General features: G+C 41.4%; 1 protein-coding gene across 2 annotated transcripts in view; it reads left to right on the top strand.

The window, feature by feature from the left end:
* Positions 1–14,681, top strand: part of PRKD3 (protein kinase D3) — an 87,685-nt gene that overhangs the window by 9,124 nt on the left and 63,880 nt on the right. The gene's annotated exons all lie outside the window — the stretch shown is intronic.

Raw genomic sequence — 14,681 nt, 5'->3', positions numbered from 1 at the left:
GCACCTTAGTTGTTCATTGATTGCTTTGTCATTTGTGCATTGACCAGGGGGGCTATAGCAGAGCTAGTGACCCCTTGCTCAAGCCAGCAACCTTGGGCTCAAGCTAGTGATCCTTGCTCAAACCAGGTGACCTGCACTCAAGCTGGCAACCTCTGGGTCTCGAACCTGGGTCCTCTGTGTCCCAGTCTCACACTCTATCCACTGCGCCCCTTCCTGGTCAGGCAGTATACTTTATGTTTTAAAAATTCTGTTAGTAAAGTTAATATATTTGGATTCAGGCTCCTCATCTTACTGTTTTTGTTTCAGTTCCTTATGCTTTATATGGTTTATCATTATCTTCTGATGTAGAAGTGTAAGAGTTCAAAAAATGTATGGTTTGTGAAAATGGCCTGTGCCTCCTGTGTTTTAATAACAACTTTTCTATTTCTGTGTAGCCCATGTTTCCTTTTGTAGATTTGTAAAACCATCTACTATCTTTAAGTGTCTGCTTTTAATTTTCCTTTCATTAAATGTTACATATGTTGTTCACAAATATTTTTATTTTAAAAGTAAGATTTTAACTTGTGTTTCCTTTTTATTTGAGCTCACAGAAACTTAACAACCAATGTTTTGGTAGAGTGTATTATTCAGTTTTAAATCTTTGTAAATTTCATTTACTTATATACAGAAGTATACTGATTTTTTACAGGATTATTTTAGAATTAATATTACTTTATCATTAATATAGATGTAAGAAGTAGGTCAGAGGGGTTAAACTCTTGGAACTAGATTAAAATCACAATCTTTGAAAAATTAGAGTGATACCAAGGAAATAAACAGGATATAGCTCAAAATGATAATTCAGGGTAAACTTTATATACATTAAAATAGAACAATTGGTTATGGATTTAGCCAGCACAAAATGAGCATCACAGTGAACCGAATTTGAATCAGTATTATAATGATATAGAGATGTGTTTGGCAATAAAACATATAGTATACATATAACAAAAACATATCACACATTCCTTTTGATGTGCTAGAATGCTAACCTGTTTTAGTACAGAAGAGTATTGAGTTTAGGACTAGGTCAGTTCTATTATTTATTTACTATATAACTTTGGACAAAATGATTTCACTTTCTTTGATCACAGTTTCCAGATCCATCAAATGATTGAGTTAGGATGATTTCTAGTGTGTAAATCGGCTGTGAAATTATGACTCATTTAATCTGATTTTGGGTTTTCGCTGCTAGAGACAGATAAAGGAAAAATGAGTTTCAAGGCATGACCTGCTCCAAGTTTTAACTGGCAAGAAATCTTAAGGGAACCAGCTCAGATTCTGAGGTTTTATAGAGAAGTTTCATAGATCCCTGACTCATCTGGAAGATGGAAAAAACATGTCAGGAGTACTTTTATTTTTACCTTTTCTCTCGTGTTGGACACTTACTCACTAGTCATCCACTTTCATTACCTACATGTGTAGAGCTCCAGGTTAATTCCCAGGAGTTGCATGACCACACCAGCTTTTCTTAGTTCTGTTTTTAGTCGTTAAATACATTTCTCTGAGCTTTCTAAAGATAGGGCACTGGTTAAATTTTAGGCAGTAGGAAGATTAACCAGACATTGTCTCTTCCCTCAAAAAGCTTATAATCTAGTGAGGGAAATATGTTCACCAGATATAAAACATGAAAAAAAAGAAAGTGAGGTTAAAAAGTGTTCTTGGGTTGATAAAGGATATGGAAAGTTTCATACAGAAAAAAGCATTTAATCTAATACTTTAAAAATGAGCATGATTTTAATACTTTGGGAGGTGAAGAGTACATTTCTTACAAAAGAATCAGAATAATCAAAGAAACTGAAGGGAGAAATGGAAAGGTTATGATTGTTAACATTTAATCTTCACAATAATTGGTGGGACATCTTAAACTTTAAGGTACCATGCCAGTCATTTTGTGATTCTAATAAAATGTAGATTTTTTAATTAACTTTTATTTTGAGATAATTGCAGATTCACATGCAGTTGTAAGAAATAATTAAAGTAGATTTTGAGCCAGTCAGTCTGGGTGGGTCTGCATTTCTGTTGTGTTCTCAGTGATGTTGATGCTTCCTATCCAAGTGAAGGACCACACTGAATGGAAAGTATGCAGATAACACAGTCTCTGTTAAATTACTAGGAAACTGAATTCCAGAGACGTAAATTACTTGGTAAAAGGCAATTCAAACACAGGTCTGTTTTAAGTAAAAAAACTTTGCACTCTTTGCTGCAGTACATTGCCTTCTCATGCCAGTGAAAAGTTTTGCACATGATTATTCCCTTTTTTTTTTTTAGCACAAGAGACAGACAAGACAGCAGGAAAGGAGAGGAGAAGCATTAACTCATTGTGGCACTTTTTAGTTGTACATTGATTGCTTCTCATACATGCCTTAACGTGGGGGTCAGGGGAGGGAGGCTCCAGCTCAGCCAGTGACCCCTTGCTCAAGCCAGCCACCTGGGACTCAAGCTGGTGACCTCGGGGCTTTGAACCTAGGTTCTCAGTATCCCAGGTCCGATGCTCTAACCACTGAGCAACCACCTGGTCAGGTGGCACATAACTCTTCTAAGAGTAGAGATTAAATAAAGGTCCACGTGATAACGACCAAATCTGTGTGTTTTTTGTTTGTTTGTTTGTTTGTTTGTTTTTTGCATTTTTCTGAAGCTGGAAACAGGGAGAGACAGACAGACTCCCGCATGCGCCCGACCGGGATCCACCCGGCACACCCACCAGGGGGCGACGCTCTGCCCACCAGGGGGCGATGCTCTGCCCATCCTGGGCGTCGCCATGTTGCAACCATCCTGGGCGTCGCCATGTTGCGACCCTCCTGGGTGTCGCCATGTTGCGACCAGAGCCACTCTAGCGCCTGGGGCAGAGGCCACAGAGCCATCCCCAGCGCCCGGGCCATCTTTGCTCCAGTGGAGCCTTGGCTGCAGGAGGGGAAGAAAGAGACAGAGAGGAAGGAGGGGGTGGGGGTGGAGAAGCAAATGGGCGCTTCTCCTATGTGCCCTGGCCGCAAATCTGTGTTTTGAAAAACTAAAATATAGCAACTAAGTGTGAGATAAAATTGAGAGAGCAGATAGGAGGCCAATATGGGAAAGACCTGAACTGAGAAGGCAGTTGGAAAAGTGATGATATATTTGAAGGGTATTGGGAAAGTACCATGGATAAAATTGATACCTGTTGAATATAGAAAAAGAGCCGAAGGTGAAACACATGGAGCCTGGATGACTGGGTGGTGATGCTGGGTGATCAAGATGGAAAAATCCAAAAAGTAAGGTTTTCCTGGGGGAGATAATGGGGCTTATTTTTTTTTTTTTTTTGCATTTTTCTGAAGCTGGAAACAGGGAGAGACAGTCAGACAGACTCCCGCATGCGCCCGACCGGGATCCACCCGGCACGCCCACCAGGGGCCACGCTCTGCCCACCAGGGGGCGATGCTCTGCCCATCCTGGGCGTCGCCATGTTGCGACCCTCCTGGGTGTCGCCATGTTGCGACCAGAGCTACTCTAGCGCCTGGGGCAGAGGCCAAGGAGCCATCCCCAGCGCCCGGGCCATCTTTGCTCCAATGGAGCCTTGGCTGCGGGAGGGGAAGAGAGAGACAGAGAGGAAGGCGCGGCGGAGGGGTGGAGAAGCAAATGGGCTCTTCTCCTATGTGCCCTGGCCGGGAATCGAACCCGGGTCCTCCGCACGCTAGGCCGACGCTCTACCGCTGAATGGGGCTTATTTTTATCAGACTTTATCTTATAGAGTTCCTGTGTGTTAGAAATTTTTAAGATGGTCAAAGAAGTGTTCTTTCGCTTAAAGCAGTGGTCGGGAACCTATGGCTCATGAGCCAGATGTGGCTCTTTTGATGGCTGCATCTGGCTCACAGACAAAGCTTTAATAAAAAAAAATAATAACATTAAAAATATAAAACATTCTCATGTATTACAATCCATTCATTTCCTACCGCTCATGTTCATGGTTGCGGGTGGCTGGAGCCAATCACAGCTGTCCTCCGGGACAACACCAAATTTTTATTGGATAATGCCTAATGTACACGGGTCGTTGTGAGGTCAGGAAGTAAACTTCCCTCCTTTTAATCAAGTAGTCAGCTAGCTCAGTGGTCCCCAACCCCCGGGCCGTGGACCGGTACTGGTCTGTGGGCCATTTGGTACCGGTCCGCAGAGAAAGAATAACTTACATTATTTCCATTTTATTTATATTTAAGTCTGAACAATGTTTTATTTTTAAAAAATGACCAGATTCCCTCTGTTACATCCCTCTAAGACTCACTCTGATGCTTGTCTCGGTCACGTGATACGTTGCCGCTAAAATTAAACCCATAAACTAGCAAAATGAGTGAAAAACAAAATTCCATCGAAAGTTTTTTTTGTGAAGTGGAAAAGGGCCAGTGAGGAGACAGAAGAAGAACCTATAACCCCGAAGAAAAAGAAGGCTTCATTTAACAGCCAATACCATGAGTCCTACTTGAAGTATGGATTTATCGCAACTGGTGATTCTCGCGCACCAAGGCCGCTCTGCATAATATGTGGCGACCGGCTAAGTAATGAGGCAATGAAGCCTTCAAAACTGCTTCACCATTTGGAGACCAAGCACCCTACTTTAAAAGAGAAGCCTTCTGAGTATTTCCAAAGAAAAAAGCATGAACAAGAAGGACAGAAACAATTACTGGTGGCCACTACATCAATAAATGCGAGTGCACTGAGAGCATCATACTTGGTGGCTAATCGTATTGCTAAGGCTAAGAAGCCATTCACCATTGGTGAAGAATTGATCCTTCCAGCCACTAAAGACATTTGTCGTGAACTTCTAGGAGAGGCTATGGTTAAAAAGATAGCACAGATGCATCTTTCGGCTGCCACCATCACACAGCACATTGAGGAAATAGCAGAGGACATTGAATCACAATTGTTGGAAAGGATTAATAAATCACCATGGTACGCTCTCCAGGTTGACGAATCTACAGATATTGACAGCAAGGCAATGCTACTTGTTTACGTGCATTATCTTTATCAAGAGGATATGCATGAGGATATGTTATGTGCACCATCATTGCCAACCAAAACCACAGCCGCAGAACTATTTAAATCACTGGATGACTATATATCAGGAAAACTGAAATGGTCTTTTTGTGTCGGCATATGCACAGATGGAGCTGCTGCCATGACCAGAAAAATGCCTGGTTTACTACTCGGATTAAGGAGGTTGCATCTGAATGTGAGTCTACGCATTGTGTCATTCACAGGGAAATGCTAGCTAGCCGAAATATACCACCGGAACTTAAAAGCGTATTGAATGATGTCATTAAAGTTATTAACCACATCAAAGCACACGCCCTTCACTTGTGCCTGTTCGAGCAGCTTTGTGAGGACATGAACACGGAGCACAGACACCTTCTCTATGCAGAAATAAGATGGTTATCCCGAGGGAGATCCCTGGCCAGAGTGAATTACGAGAGCCGCTGCAGAGATTTCTCAGAAAAAAAGTCACCGCTAGCAGCACATTTCAGTGACGAGGAATGGATTGCAAAACTCACTTACTTGTGCAACATATTTAACCTCCTCAATGAACTCAATCGGTCACTTCAGGGGAAAATGACAACTGTCTTCAAGTTGGCAGATAAAGTAGCTGCATTTAAAGCCAAACTGGATTTGTGGGGACGACACTTGAATAGGCATATATTTGACATGTTTCAAACATTCACGGGAATTTTGGAAGAGACTGAGCCCAAGCCTTCATTGTCCCAGCTGGTGCACAATCGCCTGTATTTGCTTTTAAAAGAGTTTGAACGCTACTTCCCAATCACAAAAGACCCACATATTGCCAAGGAATGGATCCGTGATCCATTTGTCAACAAAACAGGTGAATCCAGCATGTTTATGCAAGAAGAGGATCAACTACTGGAGATCGCAAATGACGGCGGCCTTAAAAATATGTTCGAGACGACAACTCTGCCGGTGTTCTGGATTAAAGTCATAGCAGAATACCCCAAGATCTCCACAAAAGCACTAAAAACCCTGTTGCCATTTCCAACATACTATTTGTGTGAAGTGGGATTTTCTGCAGTGACAGCAACCAAAACAAAATTACAGGATAGACTGGACATAAGCAACACACTTCAGGTGTCATTGTCTCCCATTACCCCTAGATGGGACCGTCTCGTTGCAGAGAAACAAGCTCAGGGCTCCCACTGATTTAGCGTTATGGTTGTTGAGAGATAGGCTACTATCTCTCGTTCTATATAAACATTGTTATAAATAATCCTTAACTTACAATTTTCATAACAATGGTGAGTTGTATTTTTCATGCACTTTATATTTGTTTTTGTGTTGTATCTTATTTTTAAGGCGTGTTTAAACGTTACCATAGCGACTGGAAAGTGTCTGGAGGCAGAGAGGATGTTACTCATGTTATGTTGTTGGTGCGATGTTAAGAGGACGCTTCTAATAAAGTTGCATACAAGTACACAGTGGATTCATGTTTATTTTTATTGTCGTAGGTTCATAATTGGTAGCGCGTCTGAACCTATTATATTACATATTGATGTCAGACATGAAACGTCAGAATAACAAATTTAAATACAGCCTGAATAATGAGAACATGCTCATTCCTCCTTTAACTTAGTCCAATAAAAATCATAAGTTCTACAGTTATATTTAAACATACCACAGTTTTAACGCTGGTTGCATAATTTTATTTTGTGCATTTATCCGTCCCACCCTAAAGGCTGGTCTTGAAAATATTTTCTGACATTAAACTGGTCCGTGGCCCAAAGAGGTTGAGGACCACTGAGCTAGCTAATTGCAGAAACCCTTTTGAAGAAGAAGATGGCTAAAAGAAAAAAAGATGAGGAGTATCGTACTTTTCAGCAGGAATGGACAGAGGAATTCACCTTTGTGGAGAGAGCAGGTTCTAATATGCAATGTGTCTAATATGCAATGATAAAATTGCATCGATGAAATGGTCAAGTATAAAGCGGCACTTCAACATATGCCATACTACATTTGCATTGAAATATCCAGCGGGGGACAGCAGGAAGAAAGCATGTCAAGAACTACTGTGCAGAGTGCAAGCTAGTCAGCAGCAACTTCGTGTTTGGACCCAACAAGGTGACTGGAATTTGGCTAGCTTTGCTGGTGCTTTAGCAATTGTGAGAAACGGAAAGCCATTCACAGATGAGGAGTACACCAAAACATTCATGCTCGATGTTGCCAGTGAATTTTTTGACAACTTTTCGGATAAAGACAAGGTAATCAAACAAATAAAAGACATACCTCTGTCGGCAAGAACTGTTCACAATCGTACCATCATGATGGCAAATCAAATTGAGGTAACACAAGTGAAAGACATAAATGCAGCACCATTCTTTTCTCTTGCTTTGGATGAGTCAACAGACGTAAGCCATTTATCCCAGTTCAGCATGATTGCAAGGTATGCTGTTGGTGACACACTACATGAGGCCTATGAAAGAGACAACAAGAGGGGAGGATTTATTCAAGTCTTTTACTGAGTTCGCTAAAGAAAAAAATCTAACAATGGATAAACATTTCAATGTGTACTGATGGCGCTCCATGCATGGTGTGGAAAAACAGGATTTGTAGCACTTCTTTGTGGACATGAAGAGACCCATCCTAAGTTTTCACTGCATCCTACATCAGGAGGCACTTTGTGCTCAGATGTGTGGTGAGCAGCTTGGTGAGGTGATGTCGCTGGTCATTCGGGTGGTCAACTTTATTGTTGCCCGAGCTTTAAATGGTCACCAGTTTAAAACACTGCTGGATGAGGTTGGGAATAATTATCCTGGTCTGCTTCTGCACAGAAGTGTGCATTGGTTGTCAAGAGGGAAGATGCTCAGCCATTTCACGGCTTGTCTGAGCAAAATCAAGACTTTTCTTGAAATGAAAAACGTTGAGCATCCTGAGTTAGCTAACACTGAGTGGCTCCTGAAGTTCTACTATCTCATGGACATGACTGAACATCTGAACCAGCTCAATGTGAAAATGCAAGGCGTTGGAAATACAGTCTTATCCCTTCAACAAGCAGTGTTTGCATTTGAAAACAAGCTGGAACTCTTCATCGCAGATATTGAAACAGGTTGTTTACTACACTTTGACAAACTGGGAGAGTTTAAAGATGCATGCACAGCAAGTGACCCTGCTCAATATCTTGATCTCCAGCAGCTAGCAGGCTTCACATCTAATGTCCTGCAGTCATTCAAAGTGTGCTTTGGAGAATTTCATGAGTGCATTCGTCTTTTTAAGTTCATCACCCATCCACACGAGTGTGCAGTGGACAGCGCCAACCTGAGTTACATCCCCGGTGTCTCCATCAGAGATTTTGAACCTCAAGCTGCTGACCTGAAGGCCTCAGACATGTGGGTGAATAAGTTCAAGTCACTGAATGAAGATTTGGAAAGACTTGCAGGACAGAAAGCAGAGTTGGCAAGCAAACACAAGTGGGGAGAAATGAAAAGACTTCAACCTGCGGACCAGCTGATTGTCAAAACTTGGAACACTTTTCCCGTTATATACCACACACTGCAGCATGTATTGCTGTACTGACAATGTTTGGCTCTCCATATGCATGTGAGCAGTCTTTCTCACATCTGAAGAACATTAAGACCAACCTATGATCACGTTTAACGGATGGAAGTCTCAACGCCTGCATGAAGCTTAACCTCACCACATATCAACCAGACTACAAAGCCATCAGCAAAACCATGCAGCACCGGAAGTTGCATTAATGGTAAGAAGTACTTTATTCATCATTGGTTATCAACAGCATAACAACGTTACTAAAAAGAATTCAGAGACTTATTGTACTTTAAAAGTGTTGGTCTTACATAAAATGCACACATTTACTTGTATTTAGTGTTAAACATATTGTATGGCTCTCACGGAATTACATTTTAAAATATGTGGTGTACATGGCTCTCTCAGCCGAAAAGGTTCCTTACCCCTGGCTTAAAGGTTTGGCACAGGGATATACATTGGGGCCCTGGTGTTCTGCTGAGACTCTTAAAATGGAATCATTGTCCATCAAGAGGATCTTTCCTAAGTCTTTCTATAGAGAAGCTAACAAGACAGAAAGTAATGAAAAGATCTCTTTGTTTGGGGGACCTGAGGAGAGACCTCTAAAAGTTAGTGAAATAAGCCCAGAGGGCAAGCCTACTTTTAAATTGGGGAACAAGGGCTACTGGAACTGTAATTTTATTTTATTTTTTGAAAATATTTTGTTGATTTGCCTGACTGGTGGTGGCACAGTGGATAGAGCATCAGCCCGGGACACTGAGATCCCAGGTTCAAACCTCGACCTCAGCACCCCAGCTTAAGCCCAAAGATTGCTGCCTGGAAGCCTAAGGTCACTGGCTTGAGCAAGGGGTCACTGGCTCAGCTGGAGCCCTCTTCCCCCACTCCCATCAAGGCACATGTGAGAAGCAATCAGTGAACAACTAAAGTGCCGCAAATACAAGTTGACTCTTCTCATCTCTCTCCCCTCTTCTTTCTGTCAGAAAAAAATATATTTTATTGATTTTAGAGAGAGAGAAAGAGAGAGAGGGAGAGACGAACATTATTAATCTGTTCCTGTATGTGCCCTGACCAGGGATTAAACCGGCAACCTTTGCTCATCAGGATGATGCTCCAACCAGATGATCTATCTGGTCAGGGCCAAACTGTAATTTTATTTTAACAATAGCTTAGATATTTTAAAATGTATTTGTAATCTACTAGTCATAATGTCAAATGTGGAGTCCATCTATTTTTCATTTTTTGCTCTCCAGAGTTACTGATGTCACCATTCTGTATATTACATTATTAGAACTTGCTTATCTTATAGCTGGAAGTTTGTACCTATGATCACCTTCACGTATTTCCTTCACCTGCCACCCCCCACCTCTGGTAACCACAAGTCTGTTCTCTGTTTCTATGAGTTTGGTTTTTTTAGATTCCACACATAAGTGAAATCATACAATACTTGTCTTTTTCTGCCAGACTTATTTCTGTTAGCATGATGCCCTTAAGAACCATCAATGTTGTCCCAAATGTCAGGATTTCCTTCTTTTTATGGCTGAATAATGTTCTGTTGTTTATTCACATACATACTGCACTATGTTCTTTATCCATTCATCCATCAGTGTACGCTTAGGTTGTTTCCAAGTCTTGGCTATTGCAAATAATGTTGCAAAGAACATGGGGGTGCAGATATTTATTTGAGGTCATGACTTATTTTTCTTCTAGATATATACCCAGAAATGGAATTTCTGGATCATATGGTAGTTATATATCTCTGAAACCAACAGATTTATAATTGAGCTTTGCCTAAAACTTCAGTGTGACCAAAAGTGGTCATTCTTTGAATTCAGTCCAATTTCATGACACATCCTGAGGGTGGAGTGGGTGGAGTTTCTTTTGTTGTTTTTAGCATAAGCCTAAAATTTAGCTTCCTCTTTTTGAAGATTTCAAACACTTCCAACATTTATGTTACATTGATATTGGTGCTGTCTTACTCACTTTCTATCCCTAAATGCCTTACACTTGATAAACATTTGTTAAAGTACACGTTTGCCGCCTGACCTGTGGTGGCGCAGTGGGATAAAGCATCGACCTGGAAGTGCTGAGATCAACAGTTCGAAACCCTGGGCTTGCCTGGTCAAGGCACATATGGGAGTTGATGCTTCCAGCTCCTCCCCCCATTCTCTATCTCTGTCTCTCCTCTCTCTCTCTCTCTGTCTCTCCCTCTCCTCTCTAAAATGAATAAATTAAAAATAAAAAAAAAGTACACGTTTGCCTGCTTTTACTGCTAAAAACATGATACTGGAAATAAGTGAGCAGATAAGCCCTAGTATTTTCCATCCTGTATCAGTGCCTTAGTTGTGCCTAGCCTCCTCCCACTAGTAGTTTAGAATGTCAGATACAGGTTCCCTATGAAAACTCTCATAGCTGAAATGATGTAAAATGAAGAACCATTTGCCATTAATTTATATAGAAAAATATTTGAATGTTCCAGGCTTAAAACCTAAAATTCAGTGCATGCACAATGTCTTTATTTCATTCACCATGATTGAAATGCTTAGTTCTCTCCAGCTTTTACCCTAAGAATAACATCTTTCTTTTTGTGTGTGTGTGGTAACAGAAACAGAGAGAGGGACAGATAGGGACGGATAGACGGGAAGGGAGAGGGATGAGAAGCATCAATTCTTCCTTGCGGTTCCTTAGTTGTTCATTGATTGCTTTCTCATTTGTGCCTTGACTGGGGGGCTACATCAGAGTAAGTGACCCCTTGCTCAAGAGCAGACCTTGGGCTCAAGCCAGCGACCCGTCATTCAAGCCAACGACCTCGGGGTTTCGAACCTGGGTCCTCTGCATCTCAGTACAACGCTCTATCCACTGTGCCACCACCTGGTCAGGCAAGAATAACATCCTTCAGAGCTCTCTTAGGCTTTTCTGATACCTTAGGAGCCATCTTGCTAACAGACAGACAGAATAAACCTAGAAATAGTGCAGACCCAATTCAGAGCTGTGGTGGCCAGATGCTGCAGTGCTGAGTATAGAAGGAGCTTAGTGGTGCCCCTCTCACTGCTCTGCCTCTAACAGCTCTCTGCAAAACAACCACTGAATGCTATTTTCACTTTTCACCTTTTTTCATAAAAGTGAAATTCTCTTCAGATATCTTTTGGTTAGTGAAAACAGGCACTAATGTAGGACTTTCTTAAAAGTGAAGTGCTGTTACATGAACTTTAGAAATGAGGGGGTGGATACTTGTAGTATTTAGTTTGTAGAGCTCTTTCTATGATTGCACAAAAGGCCAGGTTCTTCTAGATAACTCTGAAATTCTCAGTTATTCACTCTTTAGGGACACCATTAAACTTTTTTCTTATTCCTTATAAGAATGTTGATTAGGACTTTGAATTATTTTATTGGGAAGTATTACAGCCCTGTTATCTAATTTTAATGTATTAGGATTAAATTAAACCAGTGGTTCTGTACTGGAGTGATTTTGATCCCCAGGGAACATTTGGCAAAGGCATGTGTTTATAGTTGTCACAACAGAGGGGAGAGGGAGTGAGTGCTATTGGCACCTAGTGGGTAGAGGGCAGAGATGCTGCTACAGTGCATAGGAGAGCCCCACCACAATGAAGAATGACCTGGGCGGACATGTCAACTCTGCTGAAGTTGAAAAATCCCTACATAAGCTGATATAGAAATGTAATTTCTAAAGTTTGGAGAAATTAAGAACTTGTTAGTACTGTGGTAGGACCTTATTGAATTAGTGATTCTAGATATGGATTGTAGCTTGAGAAATTTAAAATAGGGTATCTAGTTTGACTTGGATGTGTTTAAGAATAGTTTGTAGTTTCCATTATGAATATGGATATAGTTAAATAAGAAATGTAAAGGCCCTGGCCGGTTGGCTCAGCGGTGGAACATCGGCCTGGCGTGCGGGGGGGCCCGGGTTCGATTCCCGGCCAGGGCACATGGGAGAAGCGCCCATTTGCTTCTCCACACCCCCCCCCCTTCCTCTCTGTCTCTCTCTTCCCCTCCCGCAGCCAAGGCTCCATTGGAGCAGAGATGGCCCGGGCGCTGGGGATGGCTCCTTGGCCTCTGCCTCAGGCGCTAGAGTGGCTCTGGTCGCGGCAGAGCGACACCCCAGAGGGGCAGAGCATCGCCCCCTGGTGGGCAGAGCGTCGCCCCTGGTGGGCGTGCTGGGTGGATCCTGGTCAGGCGCATGCAGGAGTCTGTCTGTCTCTCCCCGTTTCCAGCTTCAGAAAAAATACAAAAAAAAAAAAAGAAATGTAAAATTTTAGTCTCTATATATATTAGATTCATATATGTTCATGTTGCCTTCTAGGAATTTATAGGCTGAAGGGAGTCCTTTTAATACTGATAAAAGCCAAAAAACTAGTGTCACTGGCAATCAGGAGAACTAAGAAAGACAAATCTAAGGTAGAGCTAGGGTCAAGCCAAGCAGAAACTGGCAGATCACATCTCTCCTGGAAGGCTAATACCAGAGAGTCATGTTACAAATGAGCAAATCAGAACTGAGGGAATAGGCCCAAAGCCTGCCTGGTTTATAGTGAGTATTCATGCATGGATTCTCAATGTCAAAATTATATAAGTGTTTAAATCTGTACTATTTTTGTTACTGGTTTATGTTCAAAAAACAAGGAATATTCCAAAAAAGAAGTAGCAGTGTTTTTGAATCAGACAGACCCAGGTGGTGATATTGATTCTGCCATTTTGTTTTATGATTATAGAACCTTTCAAGTCATTTGACTTTTGATCCTGATCTGTAGGATCATATATTATCTACCTCCATTTAAAAATTATGGTGATTAAATGTAAAGCCCTTGATATAGTGTTTGATACATAATTAGTGGCCCCAAATAGTAATAGTCATGTTATTTTATTTTTATTTTTTTTAGGGGGGGGGGACAGATAGGGACAGACAGACAAAGGGAGTGAGATGAGAAGCATCAACTCATAGTTGTGGCACTTTAGTTATTCATTGATTGCTTTCTCATATGTGCCTTGACTAGGGAGCTCAAACTGAGCCAGTGACCTTGGGCTTAAGCCAGCAACCTTGGGCTTCAAGCTAGCGACTGTGGGGTTATGTAGATGATCCCATGTTCAAGTCAGTGACCCTGTCCTCAAGCTGGTGAGCCTGCACTCAAGCCAGTGACCTTGGGTTTCGAACCTGGGACCTCAGTGTACCAGGTCAATGATCTATCCACTGTGCCACCATTGGTCAGGCCATTGGCTGATTGTTATATGTGCCCTGACCAGATACCATACCCACATGCTTGGCGTGTCAGGACAGTACTCTAACCAACTGAGTTACCCAGCCAGGGCCAGTAATAGGGGTTTTTCAATCTTTTTAAATCTGGAAAGACCATTGGTCTTGTAATGTTCTTAAATTTTTAGTAAATATCAAAGCGTGTTTAGCATTAATACAGCATGCTGACTTTGCTTTCTTCTTGCATTTTGATTTTAGTATTTAGCATATGACAAACTATAAAAAATAGAGCTCTAGTGTTTTAGAGAACTGAGATTGTTTTAGGAATTTGGGGGATATTAAATGAGATTGCCTATACCAAGTGTTTTGCACAATACCTGTACTTGATGCATAATTATGCTCAGTGAATATTAATTCCCCACCTTTTTGTTTCATGTTGCCAAAAGGCTTCAAAAATACCACAATGCTGCTGCTACTGTTAATTTGTTGAGTGAATATATTAGATGTAATTGGGGTGAAAAAGGAAATTGAAATGTTTCTAACTAAAGTTGACTGTCTGTTTTTAGCTGATTTAAAACATTTGTTTTTAGTTTTGACCATTTACATAACACTAGACCTGAAGACTGTTGGTTATGTTTCCTTATTTAGCAGTGTTTTTGGTCTGTTCTTTGACTGAATACATTGTCTCTGCAGACAAGGGTTGGGTGTAATTTTCAGGTCCTGCCAATGTAGAGCAAAAACCCCAGCTGTATCTTTTGTTTTCTAGAAACCAGTTGTCATTGCGGGTTATTTATTTCTGCTGAAGATTCTTTCTACTGTAACTAGGTTGCAGAGGCTAGGCGACATCTTGCTCTCCACCCTAGTCCTTTTTGTCTTGGCAAAACAATGTTAGGCAACCGTAAGTAATCTGGAGGCTCAAACGTGAAGA

This window comes from Saccopteryx bilineata, chromosome 3 (assembly GCF_036850765.1).
Source record: "Saccopteryx bilineata isolate mSacBil1 chromosome 3, mSacBil1_pri_phased_curated, whole genome shotgun sequence".
NCBI lineage: Eukaryota > Metazoa > Chordata > Mammalia > Chiroptera > Emballonuridae > Saccopteryx > Saccopteryx bilineata.
The sequence above is the reverse complement of the archived record's forward strand: the minus strand, read 5'-3'. Positions and strand labels throughout refer to the sequence as shown.